A 6,014-nucleotide genomic window follows, 5' to 3' on the forward strand; every position below is an offset into this window, starting at 1 on the left:
ATTCAAAAATAAGTTTAGAAAAATCTAGATATCCAAAGATTAAAAAATTCTAGTTTCTATGTCTATTCGAAAACAAATATAAGTATTCGCTTGTGTATATGCAAAATAATATTAAAGCAATAATATTAAATTTTACTAATCCATAATAATAATTCAAAAACGGGAAACATTAGATAGAAATTAGATACAAATTAAATTTATTAATTTACATTCAAGTGAGCATCGGTATCTCTACTATTCAGGACGTTTCGGATTTTACTTAGCTCTCTTCAGCCATGCTGATGCTTACTTGAATATAAATTAATAAATTTAATTTGCAATTTTATTTATCTAACAATGTGTGCTTGTTTTTAAATTATTGACCTTGAATGGATTAGTAAAATCGCTTTAATATTGCTTTCTATATATCCAAATATTGAAATTTCTACTCAATAATTTAGGCATACAAAGATGGATCTAAGAATCCATAAATCCGTTTATCGTTCTGATTTAACGATCTGAATGCCTAAAATACATAGAAAAATATAAATAAAAAAATATAGTTTCTTAGTTACTTAGATAGTTCGTTATTTAATTGCTAGATTATGTATTCCATGTAAAAAAAATTGAAAACATTGCTACCGGCATACAACTGTTTCCACGCACTCTACGTGCACTCTAGTAATTTCTAACTTCTAACGAGAACCTTTTCAGTGAGTTAATGAATCCTGCGCAGGATAGAAAACGGTTTTAACTCCCGCGAATTTGCCTGCGATAAGCCGGTGCGGGAGTTTTTAGTACAAATCTCTTCAGGTATATATCTTTATTTATAATTGAGAAAAAATTATTCTCTTCTCTCCCGTATCTCTTCCGCTATTGATTCGGATTATAATATAAATACGCAAAAAAAAAAGGAAAAATACAGGAAAAAAAGAGCGAGTTGCTCACAATCAGAGAAACTAATGCCATTAATTAATACAATTTTTTATGAGCTGTCGAACGAAAAATCACGCCGAATGCAACAGCGAGTGATCGCGCCGCACCTCGAATTGCCTTTTCGACAGCTATAACTCGAGTTTTAATGTGATGTAAAGTAAACTATTTTTCGTAGTCATCTAAGAAATACTTCATATTCATTTATTTATATCATCATTCAACGCGTGACAATTTGCACGATTATTCAATCGGCGTGAGCGTATGATCAAGATAAATAAAGAAAAATCATAAAAGGAGCAAATCTCGTTTTTTTTTTTTTTTTTACTTTTTCACACTTTAACACTGACAAGTCAATGCATAGTTTTGCTCATTCTAAGTAGTCTTATAATAAGAAGCTGCGAATAATTTTTAGTCTCTTCATGATATATGCCCAACAGACGGTCACGGTGTTCAGAGACCGACTGGTTCGCCCGAGAAATTTGCTGTACTTTGAAAACTTGAAATACTTTTTCGATGAGAAAAGTACAGGAAGAGAAGGAGCAAGGTTCTGGAGCATACAGTCGATCTCTCGTCATTCTTAGCGCACCAAACTGCGTTCAGAACACGAGAAATATCATTCGCTTTCTAGCAAACAATCTCCCGAATGTACTATATGTTTCTTCGAGAGAAAAAAATAATGTTAACCCTTCAACCGATAGCTTTGTCCATCCATAACTTAATGACATGAAGACGAACCGAGCTCGTCGCACCGTCCGCTTCGATTTTTGATATCATTAATAACTTTTTTTTTTTTCATTGAAGACGAAAAACCGTTTCAGATAAATAGGAAATCAATGCTTTGCACTCGGAATGCTCTCGTCAATAACGAAATGTGATTTTATTTGAAAGACGTTTATATCTATCAATGCCGACTAAAAGATTTTTCATCTTGATTTCCAAATTGGTTTATTGACGAATAAAACCGTAATTATTGGATAGAGAAATTGAGAATTGTCGCGACGCAACTAAAAAAAAAACAAATTAATTGAGGGACCTAATTAAGGCAAATACAAGCGGCAGCTTTGCGTCAATTGATCTCGCGAATTATGGAGTACGGATTCTTGGGATATATATCGTATATACTAGGAATATACTAACTATTGCTATTACTATTATTATTATTATTATTACTATTATTATTATTATTAGAAATATAATATTGTATTAGCGTTATCTCATAGCGCATGGGTTACTATTTTACAATAATTTAATAATACTTATTATACACTAAGATAACGTAATGTTAATATCATTATAGTAGTATAATACTGAGAAATACAGACCGAGTTAACACTTCGTAGCGCAAAGAGTTGAACTATCGGTTGAAAGGTTGAAGAGAACGGACGTGCAGTGGCACGCCGAGCGTCTTTGTAAAATTTTTCACAGGAAGGATAACGTGCGTACCGCATTATGGTAGTAAAACAAGCTGTAACAGGCTAATAGAGCGATTGTATCAATCGTCGAGACTCTGGCAATGTACAGTACATTTGTTGAAAGAATGCTAAGGAAATACATACCTATCTCTACATACGTTATTATGAGATCACGATCAGGGATTCGAATCGAAATTACATTATGGATACATTAAAATTTCGGCTGGTTATGATTATGATCCGAGGATACTTAACTTTCGGTGTCAGTTTCAGTTCTTTTAGTGATAACGGTGATATTATGGGCATATAATTACCGAAATCGAAAAGGACCAAAATCCGATAATCTTATGGTAAAAGAATTGAAACCAAAAGTTGGATTTACCTTCAGACTGTTATCCGAATCGAAATTTTTCGATCCGATCTTTGATCACGCCGTTGCACTATACAGAGATGATATTACCTGTTCTTTTTTTTTCTTTTTTTTTCAGTCATCCTTTCGAGGAGGCCGAATATTCTTTTAAACCTTTTGCGTTCAACACAATTAACGACTATAAATCATGGATGTCCTCTTGCTGGACACGTTGCAAAATAAGGCAATTAGAATGCTAATAAATTGGATAGCTGAACAATGCGGAACACTGATTAAATCGGGAAAACACCGCAGATTTTCTTATCGACGATAATTATTTTTTATAGAAACGGTGAGTACTGTATTAATAATTAGCGTTAATAAATACTATAAGAACGCAACACATATTATATTTCCGAGAAAACTGCGAGGTCAAGTGCAGCATATGTTTCCATATAAATCCGCAATTTTACTTACGTTAGAAGTTTATAATTGTGATAGTAATTATGAAAGTGGCGTAAATAAAAAATCGAAACATGAATTTATCCCATATTTCATATAATTACAATTTTATGTAATTACATTCTAAAATATGAGATAAATTCATTATGTTCGATTTTTTATTCAGATCATTTTCATAATTATCGGCACAATTAAAATGACTGGATCAGCTTTAGAGAAAATTTATGCGCGCATTTATGAGATCTTGCGCTAGTTTAACATCTTTAGAAACTTGCTGTTCCAGCTTAGCTTTTTTCTGACTTATTGAATTTCTTATGATAAGTAGACTTTATTCTGAAAAATTATGGAATGCGAGAAGAATCTAAAGCTGAATCAAGTTAAATTAAAATATTAAAAAAACTTCTTCATTTTTCATCTATTGTATATTATTAACATATCAGTATGTATATGTACATTAAAAATGAACGATTCGTTTCTTGCTATTTAAGTTCTGAGCAACTCCGTGCGTCAGTTAGCGAACTTTAGAAGTTTTGCGAACTCGATGTGTTTTGGTCTCCAAACGATTTTAATTAATATAACTCCAAGCATAGTTAAGATTTCTAACAATTGTCTCCCACTTCTACTTCGTTTATGTTATATGACATAACAATCGAGAAGAATTAAAGTAATTTATTCTTGCCGAGATAATAATAAAACATTTGTATTGTCACAGAATGTCTTTGTCGATATTGAATAATACTAATTTCTAATTTCTTCCCTGTACATTTTTAGATGTAGTAAGAACTTTTTGTGGAGGACATTCTATGATTTTGAGATATTCAGGTGTGTATGTGTTTTTATATTTTGTATATTTTTTATATATATTTTATAATTTAAAATTAAATATACAGTGTCCCAGAGCTCTACGAGATCACCTCTCGTGAGCAGTTAGAGCGGACTGAACTGAACAAAAAATGCTTGTATGATATATATTGCAATTTTTGCAATAGTTAATGAGATATTTTATAATTTCTAACAATTGCTGAATGTGGTCTATTGTTAAATACAAACGCGCGATAAAATAAGACCGTCCGTCATCATAAAATGTTAAGCAGAAAATTGTTTTCTTCAAGCAATCTTGATCATGCACAAGAAAATATCTCCCCGCACTGGGCGGTTGTATTGCTATATTTGATAGGCTGGACTAGACTGGATACGCATTTATTCTATCGATCTTTAGAAATAAACATCTCGTTAGCTACTTGTGAAAATTACAAAATGATACCTTTTACTCAGTTTAATTCGCTCTGCTTACTCACGAGAGGTAATATTGTAGATTTGTAGCATCCTGTATATTACACAGAATATCTTAAATCACACACACACATTCTTTTTTATGCTGCTATATATATATATATATATATATCTTTCTTTTTCTTTGCATATATCAACCTTCTCAACAAGATATATATTATAACAACACATTAAATTTATTTAATCTTAATTTATTTAATCTTAATTTAATCTTAATTTATTAAATTTATTTAATCATTTATATATATTAATGATAGGAATGACTTTTAATAGGTAATAAAATTAATGAGAGAGAAACAAAGACATTTTAATATATATCTAGTACAGCAGAATATCCATTAAATATTTAAACAAAGATAAATGGATAATATAAACAATAATAATTAATTTTAACAATTTTCGACCGTTAGATATTTACGACAAAATGACTAACAAAAAAAGCATTCATATGTTGTTACAATGATACATTACGTCATAAAAGAGAAATATACACAGAGTATACGTTACGTGTGCTATAGTATTTCCCCTTAATTGTACATATGCGATATTTTTTAAGAATAGTAGTTCTGCTTCTTTCTAAATGAAGATGTGTTCGTCTTTTAATTTCTAATCGTTAGGTCACACCATTTGATTGCTGATTAAAAGGGAATATATAGTCCCATCTGATATGAATAACCTGTTTAAGCAGGAGTAATTGTTTCCCAACGAATTTCATTCTCGAAGCGATTTATCGTGGCGTATCTTGAATTGATTAGAGGAAAATTTGATATACTATGAAATTTGATATGTATTTGATATATTAAATGTGTCCTCTACTCCCCGAGGAGGATAAACATTGTATAGTACTGTGGCTCTACAAAGTGGACCGAAAAACCAAAACAGGGGAAAAGAAGAAAAAGATGATAAGATAGAATTAAGCTCGGATCCAAAGATTACGAGTCTACTATCAAGGGCATGTAGTCATTCTAATTAATACTAATTAATATTAATTTACTGAAAACTTATTATTACAATTAATATCACACCCAAGTAGAACACAGAAATCATGCAGTAGGTATAATATCATAAAGACATCATCATTATCTTATTTATCAAGTTTATCAACTTTGCATTGCAATTCACAGATAGAATTAAAACTAATAATAAATTAAGTGCCATACGTTAACATCAAAATTATATATTCTTATCTCATTTCTACACAAATTGTAAACATAAATCCATACTATTGATTTATATGTTCATTCATATTATTGACGAATAAAAAAAATCGCAAAAAATATCATGGATTTTTATTATCTGAAATTATCAGTATGACATTTGTTTTTGCATTAAAGTGTATATATATTATCGATAATCTTTATCTCATACGCAAATATTTTTTTTAAACCATTTTTTATCTATATTTCGAGTATATAAGAAATCATCTAATATTTTCGTAAACATATTTTCGTACACATCTCTGCAGAAAAGTATCGATGAGACTTAAATGAATATATTTATATTAAGCTATAAAATTAATTCTCAAGCTACGTATAATGTCAGACGTAGCTTTTATATAAATATATAAATATAAATATGTATAT

The sequence above is a fragment of the Atta cephalotes genome, assembly GCF_000143395.1.
Source record: "Atta cephalotes unplaced genomic scaffold scaffold00008, whole genome shotgun sequence".
Classification (NCBI taxonomy): Eukaryota; Metazoa; Arthropoda; class Insecta; order Hymenoptera; family Formicidae; genus Atta; species Atta cephalotes.